Source organism: Lepidochelys kempii, chromosome 8 (assembly GCF_965140285.1).
Source record: "Lepidochelys kempii isolate rLepKem1 chromosome 8, rLepKem1.hap1, whole genome shotgun sequence".
Lineage (NCBI taxonomy): Eukaryota > Metazoa > Chordata > Testudines > Cheloniidae > Lepidochelys > Lepidochelys kempii.
Genome location: NC_136387.1, coordinates 59649427 through 59663008, shown reverse-complemented (window position 1 = coordinate 59663008; position 13582 = coordinate 59649427). Strand labels below are relative to the sequence as shown.

Below are 13582 nucleotides of genomic sequence, written 5' to 3'. Positions count from 1 at the left end.
AGCAGCGAGATATCTTCCAGGATGAACTCCTGTGGAAAATGTGGGGACAGTGTTCAGTATAGGGGCCCAGTGCTGCTGCTGGCTCTCCCAAAGGCACAGAAACCCACAGGACAGTACAGCCGTGAAACAATCAGTCATACTTGACCCTGTGTTTACTCACCATTTTGGGGCTCCCATGTGTTATATGCTCTCAGTTTGGGACGGGCAAATTATGCTATTGCGTAGACTGTGCTTGCCCTTAAATACAGGGGAATCATTGCTCTGTCTGGTGTGAACAATGCTGCCTCTGTTAAGTGTTGCATTTTGCCTTTACAGATGCAACCTTGAAATCTCAGGTCGATGTTATCACTGGCCAAAAGACTCCAAAGAATCAGAAAGAGGCCATGTAGAAGCAAGGAAGACATCTTGCATGAAGTAATGCAGCATTCAAGTAATGAAAATCAAAAAGCGCAGGAGTGGTGGGCGAGTGAAAGGAGGGTCCGCCAGCAAAATGCAGATCGCCGGCACGAAAGCACGGAGCGGCTGCTAAGCATCATGTAGTGCCAAGTGGACTCTATATAGGTGCTCGTAGCAATGCAGGCGGAGCAATACCACCGCCCCCCCCTCGCAGTCCTTGTCCCAAAACTCTTTCCTTGTGCCCCCATGTCACCTCCAACCCACTTTCCCCAACATCCGGGTTCTTACTGCCACCAGCTGCCTCCATACCTGTAGCTTCACCACCCAGCCCTGCAAACTATGACCCTTACCCACTGCACTCAACCCCCATCGCCATACAGTATAGCCATCCTGAAGTGCAGCACTCATTGCACAGCACTCCAGCCAGGACATACGCAAATCTGTGATTGTACCGTTCCCCACCCCACCCCCTTGCCCTTTGTGTTTCCCAAGGAATTGTGTCTCTTTTCAATAAAAGAATTTTCTTTTCAATAAATGGATTTTTTTGGCTTTGAAAACATTCTTTATTATTGCATAAAGTAAAAAATACGTTAGCCCAGGAAAGAAACAGGCACTGCAAGTCAGCGTAGCAAACACAGATTCCTACTCACATTGGAACCACTGCACTTCACTCCCGTGCAGGGCACCAGACATTACCGGTGGCTTTCAGCCTCTAATTGCTCCCTCAAAACATCCCTAATCCTTGCAGCCCCGCGCTGGGCCCCTCTAATAGCCCTGCTCTCTGGCTGTTCAAATTCAGCCTCCACGTGTTGAACCTCCTAGTTCCATGCCTGAGTGAATCTTTCACCCTTCTCTTCACAAATGTTATGGAGGGTACAGCATGTAGATATAACCACAGGGATGCTGTCATCAGCCAGGTCCAGCGTCCCATACAGAGAGCGCCAGTGGCTCTTTAAACGCCCAAAAGCACACTCCACAGTCATTCTGCACCTGCTCAGCCTGTTGTTGGACAGCTTCTTGCTGCTGTCAAGGCTCCCTGTGTAGGGTTTCATGAGCCACGGCATTAAAGGGTAAGCGGGGTCTCCAAGGATCACAATGGGCATTTCGATTTCCCCTACGGTAATCTTCTGGTCTGGGAAAAAAGTCCTGGCCTGCAGCTTCCTGAACAGGCCATTGTTCCGAAAGATACATGTGTCAGGCACCTTTCCGGGCCAGCCTGCATTAATGTCAATGAAACGCTCACGATGATCCACAAGCGCCTGGAGACCCATCAAGAAATACACCTTCCAATTAATGTACTCGGAGGCTAGGTGGGCTGGTGCCAGAATTGGAATATGCGTCCCATCTATTGCCCCTCCACAGTTAGGGAAACCCATTTGTGTACAGCCAGCCACAATGTCATGCACGTTACTCAGAGTCACGGTTCTTCTGAGCAGGATGTGATCAATGGCCCTGCAAACTTGCATCAACACGATTCCAACGGTCGACTTCCCCACTCCAAACTGGTTAGCGACCGATCAGTAGCTGTCTGGAGTTACCAGCTTCCAGATTGCAATAGCCACCCGCTTCTCCACCGTCAAGGCAGCTCTCAATCTCGTGTTCTTGCGCTGCAGGATGGGGGCGAGCTCTTCACAAAGTCCCTTGAAAGTGGCTTTTCTCATCCGAAGGTTCTGCAGCCACTGCTTGTCATCCCACATTTGCATGACAATGTGATCCCACCACTCAGCGCTTGTTTCCCGAGCCCCAAAGTGGCATTCCATGGTGGTGACCATGTCCGTGAATGCCACAAGCAAACTCGTGTCATAGGTGTTACTCGAGTCGATATCATCGTCTGAGCCCTCACTGTCACTTTGGATCCTAAGAAATAACTCGATTGCCAAACGTGACCTGCTGGCGAGAGTTGTCAGCATACTCCTCAGCAGTTCAGGCTCTATTCCCACAGACCGAAAGGGAAGACAGTGCACGCAGTACAAAAACCGTTGAAAGATGGCACCAAATGTGGACAGAAGCAAAGGGAATGTGAACCGATGCATCACGGGGCATTGGGACAAGACCCAGAATGCCCCGCACTCCCCACCCCTTTCCCACAAGCCACAGCACCAGAATGGGAAGAGGAGCTCTAAGGGATAGCTGCAATGCTGCTGCACGTACCGTAAATGTGGCCATACTAGTGTGCTTGCAGCTGTCAGTGTGGACAGACTGCAGCGCTTTCCCTACTGCCCTCTGCGAAGGCTAGTTTAACTCAAAGTGCTCTACATCTGCAAGCGTAGCCATGCCCTAGGTCTCTAAAAACATTTGAGGGAAGGTGTCTCCCTCATGAGTTCTGTGAAATTATCTGATGAGCTTACCCTTTTCCTTTGTAATGCAGCCTTTGACAATCTTAAAGTTAGCGAAAAAGCTATTAATGGTTTCTATAGCAAAGTTTCACAGGAACACCTAACTTACCACCACACAATGTAAACCATCCTCCCAGCTTATGAGAGAGAGTGAGAGAGCACCTTGCAGAGATATCTTCAAGATGTCAGTCTTTAAAAACAGATAGTAACCTTAGTAACCTAACCTTACAGTTAGTAACCTTACCTTACAGATTAGTCCAGAGTCATCATTACTGGTTGCAGTGAAGTAACATCAGGAATGAATTTGGCCTGCATTTACTTCCAAGTCTCTACTAAACAATTTCTGAATTATTTTCTTAAGCTGCTCTTTAAAAACTTTGGGAAAAAAATTTTCCCCAGTGAGAGATCAGAATATCTAGTTGCATGATTCTGATCGAGTCATACTTTTTCATTTATCACATTCATTTGTATATGTGGTATTTTTTGCTGCTTATTCATTGGGACCCTGATCCAAAGCACAAACACTGATGTTAAACTCAGTTGCTAAAATTTCTAAAGTTAATTGCAAATACTCACCTGCTTAAAGCTAAGCATATGTTGGAAATGTCTTAAGGGATTTGGACCACCTTGCTTATTGTCTACATTTTAGATTATGAGCTCTCATGGACAGGGGATTACCGGTGTTTAATACAATGGGGGACCCAATACCTATTTGGGGTCTAAAGGTACTACCACCATTTAGGTAAGCTATTGGGTTGACTCATTATGACTATGTCTACACTATGAGCTAGGGCTTTAATTCCCAGATCAGACACACATATGCACATTTGAGGAGACCTAGCATAAGTGAGGTACAAATAGCAGGGTAGCCAGGATAGCTTGGGTAGTGGCAGCAGAGCCATACTCAGTACATATCCATCAGTTTCTGGTGGGTTTGTACTCAGCATGGCTCAGCTTTGCCTTTGCTTCTGCTTTTTTGGCTCTACTGCTGTTTATACTCATATTTATACTTGACAAAAGCTGAACTAGTATGTGTATGCGAGCTGTGGGGGAAAAAAAACCCTAGTTGGTAGCATAGATGTAGCTGAAGGATAAGTCTATATTGCAAAAAAACTCCATGGCAGCAAGTCTTAGAGCCCAGGTCTAAATACTTGAGCTCATGCTACGTCACTAAAAATAGCAGTATAGAGGTTCCTGTTTGGGCTCTGAAATGTTACGAGGGGGTTGGGTCTGAGATCCTAGGCAGCAATGTAGACATTCCTATTTCTAGCACTGTATGTTAGCCCAAAGTCCTTATTCCTAGGCTCTGAGACTTGCTGCTGCCCGTGTGGTTTTGCAGTGTAAACATATCCTAAGAGACCCAACCCTGCAATTTCTTTCTTGAATAAATAAGACCAAGCCTCATACTTACAACTGCTCAAATTTAACAAACCGAGGTGTTCAAAGATCTTTTGCCAGTTTGAAATGAGTAAGTGGTGTAGTAGATTCCCCGCCCCCCTATACTTTGAAAAAAAAAAATTCCTTATGTCCCAACTTTCTGGCCAGCTCTAGTTGCAGTATAGTCTGAAGAATAGTCAGGGGACAGCTGCAGAAGCCAATTTTATGGACATCCTCTATAGAGATCCCCCTGCCTTCCATTTCTGTTAGAGCCAACTTCCAGCCTGCTGAGTAGGAAATACAGATCATACAGTTAGCTGGGGGGGGGGGGAAGGGGGAGGGAGAGAGACACACCACACAATGACATTTGAATATTGAGAAGTAGCCTCTACTGTGTAGATAGCGCAGGGTTGTAGATTCTCTCTGCAACTTCGAGTTCAGATGCCAGACTCGTATAGATGTTAAAAAAAAAATTACAGGAAAGCAGTGTTCTTATCCCAGCATCTTCATCCACAGTGATATTTTCATTTCTTTTCAGCATATTGGCTCCCTTATGACTTGATCCTGTACCATAGGATTCAGTGGGAGCTTTGCCATTAAGGCGGAGTATCACTGCATCCTGAGAAGAAAATGAAAGACTCCTATAGGAATAGCCTTTTAACAACAGAGGGTATTACCTTTCTTTTGACCAATTAGAAAGGACACCTATAAAAGTATGAACCATTTTAAAGTAGTAAAGAGTATGGTCCTTCCAGGGGAACTTTGCTACATTGGTTCTTGTAACCAGTACCTAGACACCCTGGTGATTAGCATACTTGCAATATACCTATTGATAGCTAAATAAGATCTTATTTAAACTACTTTAAGTTCCCTTTATGACTTTGTGGGTGTGCATTCCAATTGTTACAGATGGTATTTTTTTCTAATTATTAATGTTGATCAGTCATTTTCTATTAGAAAATTTAACAATCATAGAATACCAGGGTTGGAAGGGACCTCAGAAGGTCATCTAGTCCAACCCCCTGCTCAAAGCAGGACCAATCCCCAATTTTTGCCCTCATCCCAAATGGCCTCCTCAAGGATTGAACTCACAACCCTGGGTTTAGCAGGCCAATGCTCAAACCACTGAGCTATCCCTCCCCTCCTCCATAATCATATAACCAACTTATCACATGAAAGCATAGGTGCCAACTCCGTGGGTGCTCTGGGGCTGGAGCACCCATGGGGAAAAATGGTGGGTGTCGGCAGCCCCACTATCAGCTCCCCCTCACCCCCAGTGCCTCCCACCTACCGGCAGGCCCCGCAGATCAGCACCTCCCGCTCCTTCCCTGCGCCTCCTGCCTGCCACAATCAGCTGTTTCGCAGCATGCAGGAGACTAGGGGGAAGGGGAGAGGACTGGGGATGTGGCACATTCATTGGAGGGGGTGGAACTGGGTGGGAAGAGGTGGGGCAGAGCCTTGGAGGAAGGGGTGGAGTGGAGGCGAGTCCTGGGGCAGAGCTAGGGTTGCCAACTTTCTAATTGCACAAAACCAAACACCCTAGCCCCACCCTTCCCTGAGGCCCCACCCCCTGCTCACTACATTCCCCCTCCCTTGGTGGCTCGCTCTCCCCCACCCTCACTCACTTTCACTGGGCTGGGGCAGGTGGTTGGGGTGCGGGAGCGGGTGAAGGTTCTAACTGGGAGTGTGGGCTCTGGGGTTGGGCCAGAAATGAGGGGTTCAGGGTGTAGGAGGGGGCTCCAGGCTGGGGCAGGGAGTTGGGGTATAGGAGGGGGTGAGGGCTCAGGCTGTGGGTGGGGATGAGGGGTTTGAGGTGCAAGAGGGGGTTCCTGGTTGAGGGGGGTCAGGACTGGGGCAGGGGGTTGGGGTGCGGGCTTACCTCAGCAGCTCCCAGTCAGCAGTGCAACAGGACTAAGGAAGGCTCCCTGCCTGTCCTGGCTCCACGCTGTGCCCAATAAGCAACCAGCAGTAGGTCTGGCTCCTAGACCAGGGGGCCAGGAGGCTTTGCGTGCTGCTATCACACATAGGCACTGCCCCCCCCCAGCTGCCATTGGCTGCAGTTCCCAGCCAATGGGAGTGTGGAGCCGGTGCTCAGGGCAGAGGCAGTGCACAGAGCCCCATGGTCCCCCAGCCTCAGAGTTGTACCTGCTAGCCACTTCTGGGGTGCAGCATGGTGCCAGGACAGGCAGAGACTTGCCTGACTAAGACCCGGAGCAACGCCAACTGGACTTTTAACGGCCCAGTCGGTGGTGCTGACTGGAGCCAGCAGGGTCCCTTTTCGACTGGGTGTTCTGGTCAGAAACTGGACACCTGGCAACCATAGGCAGATCTGGAGGCTAACTCCCCCTCCCCAGGACTTTGGAAAGTTGGCGCCTGTGCATGAAAGCAGCATGAATTCCTACATCCTGCTTATACATGCTATGGTCCCTGGAGTCTCAGATTCCACTAAGACACTGCAGTGTTAGATACCTGGTTTTACATTTATGTTCCTCAGAGGGTGTAATCCTAGGGTATCATTTAAACACCTCAGCTTCTCCCTCTGATTCCCCTATAGGATATTAATAACAAATGTGTAATCACCATGCATTTGCTATGCTAGGATAAAAAAGTTCACCAGGAGTTCTGTTCCTTCTGTGGCTATATTTGCAAAACATAAAATGTGTATCACATAGTTCCAATATAGGGCCCACTTCTTCCCTTTTTAAGTTCAGATGGGAGCAGGAATGAACTCTAAGCATGACTTCAAATGAATTTGATTGTTCCCAATGCCTTATTCACAATGCCTTATCTTCCTTTGTAAAGTGCCTTGCAGTTATATGCATGCAAGTGATGAGGATTTTGTGCAAGGCAGAGTGTCAATCAAATGAACAATATGGTTAAAACAGTCACAATATACCACTTTTCATAAAGAGATACATAGGTATAAGCCTCTTTCACTTACATGAAGGAGGTTTGCCTGATCATTTTCAAGAGTCAACCTCCACTATAACTTGTGTTTGCAAACTGGTCCTGTCACAAGAGATGGGGAGCTGCCACCTCACAAAAGGCTTATGCCACAAGGCTTACCTATCCATCTTTGGTTGCACAACCATGTCTGTTTCCCTCATGAAGACAGGTCTCTCTCCAACAGGTTGGTAGTTCAGCCCTCCAGCTTTTCTATGGTATTAAATGAAAATATTAGGGCTGTCAAGCGATTAAAAATATTAAAACAATGTAAAATTTTAGAGCCTGCAAGTCCACTTAGTCCTACTTCTTGTTCAGCCAATCACTCAAACAAGTTTGTTTACATATGCAGGAGATAATGCTGCCCGCTTCTTGTTCACAATGTCACCTGAAAGTGAGAACAGATGTTCTCATGGCACTGTTGTAGCTGTGCTCACAAGATATTTACGTGCTAGATGCGGAATTCATATTTCGCTTCATCCCACCATCCCAGGGGACACATCTCCATGTATAAATAAGAAGAGGGCAGCATTATCTCCTGTAAATATAAAAAAAGGTCTGTGTCTTAGAGACTGACTGAACAAGAAGTAAGACTGTGTGGACTTGTAGGCGCTGAAGTTTTACATTGTTTTGTTTTTGAGTGTAGTTATGTAAAAAAAAATCTAAATTTGTAAGTTGCACTTTCACAACAAAGATTGTACTACAGTACTTGTATGAGGTGAATTGAAAAATACTATTTCTTTTATGATTTTTACAGTGCAAATATTTGTAATAAAAATAATATACACTTTGATTTAAATTACAACACAGAAAACAATATATATGAAAATGTAGCAAAAATCCAAAATATTTAATAAATTTCAATTGGTACTATATTGTTTAACAATGCAATTAAAATTGCGATTAATCACAATTTATTTTTTTGAGTTAATCACGTGAATTAACTGTGATTAATTGACAGCCCTAAAAATATGGATATAATAGGCATCACACAAACTTGCGGGAATTATGCGAATAAATGGGACACAGTAATACTAGAGTACACAACATACAGAAATGACAAGTAAGTTGTGCTGGTAGGGGAGTGGCACTGTGTGAGAAAGAAAGCAGAGTCAAATAGAGGAAAAGTCTTAAATAAATCAAACTGTACCATAGAATCTCTATGGATATAAATTCCATGCTTGAATAATAAGAATACAGCGGTAGCAATATACTACTGATCATGATGGTGATTGTGAAATGCTCAGGAAGATTAGAGAAACTATGAGAATAGAAAACTCAATATGGGATTTCAACTACCACCATATTTACTGGGTACATGTCAGCTCAAGATGGGATACAGAGATACAATTTCTCGACACCATTAATGACTGCTTCTTGGAGTAGCTAGTCCTGGAACCCACAAGGGAGAGGCAATTCTTGATTTAGTCCTAAATCGAGCACAGGATCTGGTCCTCAAGGTGAATATAGCTGAAATTCTCAGTAATAGTGGCCATAATGTAATTAAATTTAACATCCTAGTGGGAAAGAAAATACCAAAGACGCCCACCACAGTAACATTTAATTTCAGAAAGGGGAATGGCATTGAAAGTGAGGAAGCAAGTTAAACAAATTAAAAGAAACAGTCACAGGAGTGAAATGCCTGCAAGCTGCATGGAAACTTGTTTTTAAAAACACCATAACAGAGGCTCAAATTAAATGTATAAGAGGACCAAAAAAGTGCCATCATGGCCAAACAAAGCAAAAGAATTGGTTAGAGCAAAAATGCATCCTTTAAAATCTGAAAGGCAAATCCTACTGAGGAAAATAGAAAGGAGTATAACCTCTGGCAAGTCCAGGGTAAAAGTACAATCAGGCAGGCCAAAAAAGAATTTGAAGAGCAACTAGAAAAAGACAAAAACAAATAGGAAAAAAAGTTAAGTCCATCAGGAGCAGGATACCTACCAAACAGTCAGTGAGGTCATTGGACCATAAAGGTGCTTAAGGAGCACTCAAGACAGACAAGGCCACTGCAGAGAAGCTAAATGAATTCTTTGCTTTAGTCCGCACTGCAGAGGATGTGAAAAAGATTCCCACACCTAAGCCATTCTTTTTAAGTGACATATCTGAGGAACTGTCCAGACTGATGTGTCAATAGGGGAGGTTTTGGAACAAGTTGAATAATTTAACAGTAATAAGTCACCAGGACCAGATGGTATTCACCCAAGATGACAAAATATCTCAATGCCACGCTAAATCCATGATACACCTTCAACTTGAATACCATGTGCAGTTCTGATTACCCCATCTCGAAAAGATTTAGAATTGGAAAAAGTACAGAGAAAGGCAACAAAAATTATTAGGGGTATGGAACCTCTTCCATCTGAGGATAGATTAAAAAGACTGGGACTCTTCAGCTTTGAAAAGAGGTGACGGTGGGGTAGGGGGGTGATATGATAGAGATCTATAAAATCATGAATCGTGTGGAGAAAGTGAATAAAGTGTTTTTTACCCCTTCAATTAATACAAGAACCAGGGATCACCCAACAAAATTAATAGGTAGGTTTAAAAAAAAAAAGGAAGTACTACTTCACACAATGCTAAGTCTACCTGTGGAACTCATTGCCAGGGGATGTTGAAGGCCAAAAGTATAACTGGGTTCAAAAAAAGAATTAGATAAGTTCATGGACGATAGGTCCATAATGGCTATTAGCCAAAATTAGAGATAAACCCCCATGTTCCAGGTGTCCGTAAACTTCCAAGTGCCAGAAGCTGGGAGTGGATGACAGGGGATGGATCACTCAAAAATAGCCCTGTTCTGTTCATTCCTTTTAAAGCATCTGGAACTGGCCACTCTTGGAAGACCGGATATTGGGCTACATGGACCATTGGTCTGATCCAGTATGGCTGTTCTTTTGATGCCCATTTTTTCCTAATCTGGAGAAAGTTCTCTTTAGCCAAGCCCTTCCTGGGTGCCCCCCTCCTCTATCCACGGGGATCTGTCTCAGCCCCTGGAAAGCACTCCCAAGCTCTATGTCCTTTTGAGGCACTATCCATTATTGACAACAGGAAGCTTTTATATCCCAGTTCCTCCTTTCCCAAAATAACATATTCAGTCCCCTGATTCCTAGATTACAAGTCCCATGACCTGAAGGACAGGCATCAGTCTTTCCTTTTAGGATATTTCAGATCCTACATCTTCCTCAGAGTTTCAATTTGCCTTGGATATATTGGCAAAGTCTGGTTAATCTTCCATCATGGTACATTTCCCCTGCAACCTAAACTGTTTTTGTTGCACTTTGCTATGGACTTTGATCTTTCATTCTTCATATAATACACTGACCAGAATTGCACACAACATTCCAAATGGGACTTCACTATTGTGCCATATGACAGACTAACTTCTGCCAATTTGTACAACTCACTCACATAGATACAGTGTGTGCCAAGACCTTGTTTGCCCTTTTGCTGCTATGTGATATTGTGCAAATGGCTAATATATGATCCTGAATCACCCTCAGGTGTCTCTGCTGTTCTGTTTTGTAAGGTATGTTCTTATTTATGCTGCAGTCGCTATGTTATTGTGGTCTCCACTTTCATGTCACTCTCTCACACACACACACAGGGAAAATCTTGTCTCCCAAGACAAGTTGGAATGCAGGAACTTTGAGGGATAGCAACCTCCCTGAGGCTCCAGAGATAGCTGTAGAGGTTTCTTCTCTGGTTGTACTTTTTCTTCATGTGAGGAAACTATAGTATATCCATATCATTGTAGATTTCCCAGCACCTCTGTATGAGGTCAGCCAAATAGCACACATGGTGCACATTTCCATCCTAGGATCCCAGGCTCCTGGCTCAGTACAGCCATTTCAGTTTCTCTGTGGGCAATGCTGTAGCCACCATAGGACAAGAATTTCCCTATAGAATTTAAGAACCATTGATCTCTGAACCAAAATTATTCATGTTATTTCAAGTTTGTTTGCTGATCTGTATCTCTGTAGCCTCCCTGTTTTTGAGGCCAAACATAGCTCAGCCGCCTCCAGGCACAGCGGAAAAGGAAGAGTGAGCCCTGAAGCTTAAATTATACAGCTTATTTATTTACACCTCCTTTTCATAAGCACCAGCATCACAAGAAGAAAGCAGAGATGAGACTTGCTTTTCCAGTTTTGTTCAGAGGGCACAAAACAAGCCGTTTAGGAGCAACATGAAAGCTGGCTTAGCTTTTAGGTCACAAAAAGTGGTGTTTACACTAAATATCTATTCAGAACCTCATTACTTCAGATGAGCTCCTGCGTGTTATTATTGGAACTATTACTTTAATATGTTTTAGGAGTAGTTTTCTTTCCTTGAGTGAAGCCTGTGAAATTGTGGGCAAGAGCATCTGACATGCACATTTAAATGAAATTTTAGCTTTGTGGATTAGACTAGTGCAATTACAAGTAAAAACCTACACACTAAAATATAGTATCAAATAATGGCTTCACAGGGATGATTGGTGTCTAAACTCCAGCTTCAGCCCTTGCCTAGCTCTCAGGACAAGACAAAAGAGGTTTAAATCATGTATTTTTCTCAAATTATTCCAGAGCGCTTGTACCAGGATGCAGAGGTACTATCTGGGCTCCTGTGCATCAGACCAGAACTCCACCTTCCCTTTCCCCTCCCCAGTGTGAAGGAAACAGGTATGAGAAGGGTTGCTGGAAAGACTGGAAGAGGAGAATGCCTAGGGGAGGAAAAGACTCTGTGAGAATCAGTGAACCTTCTCATAGGAATTTTAAAAAACCTCAAGTGTTGAAATTTTGTATTGGAATAAAAATGGTTCTATGCAGTGTAGTTGTAGCCATGTCAGTCCCAGGATACCAGAGACAAGGTGGGTGAGGTAACATTTTATTGGCTATACTTCTGGTGGTCCAAGACAAAGATGCTACCTCACCCATCTTGTCTGTCTAATCAAAATGGTTGACAATTTGTGATGTTCATGTCAACCCACCCCCTGCCCCAGTGCACTCCGTTTTTCCAAGCAATGTGTACAGCTAGTCAAAATGTGTGGACTTTTGAGATGCTGAACTTATATTGAGAGCATTTTCATTCCTCCCCCAGTGCCCAAGCCCCCTTTTCAGCAGTTCTATTCCCTACCTGAGTCCCAAGGCCTGTTGATATCCCGCTGAGAAATGCTCTTGTTCGTAACTCTTTGGTTTGTTGCTAGAGGGTCATTCCTGCTGAACGCACCTTACTGCCTCTTGCTGTGTTCTGATGCTGCTCACTCATCCCACTAGTTTACAAATAAATTATTCATAGCAGCTCCTATGAGCTGAGCAATAGCTCACACACTCCTGCTGAGAGAGAAAATGTTCAAAGTCCAGCAGTGTTTAAAACAGGACACCGAGTTTCTCTCAGTATTTTCAGAAGGTGCAATGGGATCTTTTAGCTTCCTTTTTGAATCACCTTTGTTCACAATCACACATTAAGATCAACACACCCTTAGGACTGCAGTGAATTGCGTGTGATCTTCATGCCTCAAGTGATGTGTGACTTGGATCCTTGTCAATCTGGGAAAAGGAGAGCAACAAATGGAATCATTTTAATACTGGCTACTTATCAGCACTGTGGTTATCAGCAAAAATATGGGGATTGGGCTCCTTATCCTTTAATCTTGGAGGCACACACTTTAAGCTTATGGTGCCTTGTAGTACTGGATAAGTGACTTAAGTTCATCCAAATGTTATTTCCTCTGCACTTTCCTAACAAGTTTTTCTACCTTAGTCTGTCCAAGCAATTTATATTACAAGTGCAGAAATTCATTAACAGTTTAGCTCCAGATCTGCCAATCAATCCAAATTACAGCAGCTACTATATGGTGGTTTATATATTTGGATTACTGCCCATTACTGAATGAAAAAAAAATCTACTCAGAAGCAAAGGTGAACTGCAGCATAGGACAATAGAGCCAAAGGTTTATTTAATTTACTGCCTTCATTTTCCATCAGCTTTACTGTGGCGATCCTAGGTACTATAATAGTGTTAACACAAGCTAGCATTCTCAGGCATTATTGTAAAGCATTGGCTGTGATGATCAATGAGAAGTCAGTTCTTATTTATTCTGCTATATGGGCAAATACCTTTCAGATGGCCCAAACTGAAAAATGCTGGTATGTTAGAATATGAAGTATCACCACAAGTTTGGAAATCTGACTGAAAGATTGCTTTACAGATTCATTAAAGATAAATTGGTGCTCACCAACAGTACTGCTGTTGTGGATCTCCTGTATTTAGTATCTAAGATCTTAAACTCAATTGTTGTGGAGAACAACAAAAAGAATCAGACTTTAGGATTATCTGAAATCTTCAGAAGTATTGAACTCACCACTAATATACCATGGCCATATAATGAGCTACTTTACCCAATTTCTTTGCATGGATACACCAACTGAAGTAAAGTTCACGTGGTCTGATGCTAAGTTTGTTCGTGGTTTGTTTGCTCTCTCTCTCTCTCTCTCTCTCTCTCACACACACACACAGAATCACTTGCTGTAATAGAACAAAGCTGTACAGCT

At 43.9% G+C, this 13582-nt stretch overlaps 1 long non-coding RNA gene across 1 annotated transcript; it reads right to left on the bottom strand.

Annotated features, from left to right (window-relative positions):
• Positions 1–948: 948 nt before the first annotated feature.
• Positions 949–12284, bottom strand: LOC140915973 (uncharacterized). The gene is made up of 3 exons (XR_012160334.2): positions 12165–12284; positions 7176–7265; positions 949–4728 (listed from the first exon to the last, which is right to left on the bottom strand). It is a non-coding gene; the product is annotated as an uncharacterized LOC140915973 (long non-coding RNA).
• Between the last annotated feature and the right edge of the window lie 1298 nt (positions 12285–13582).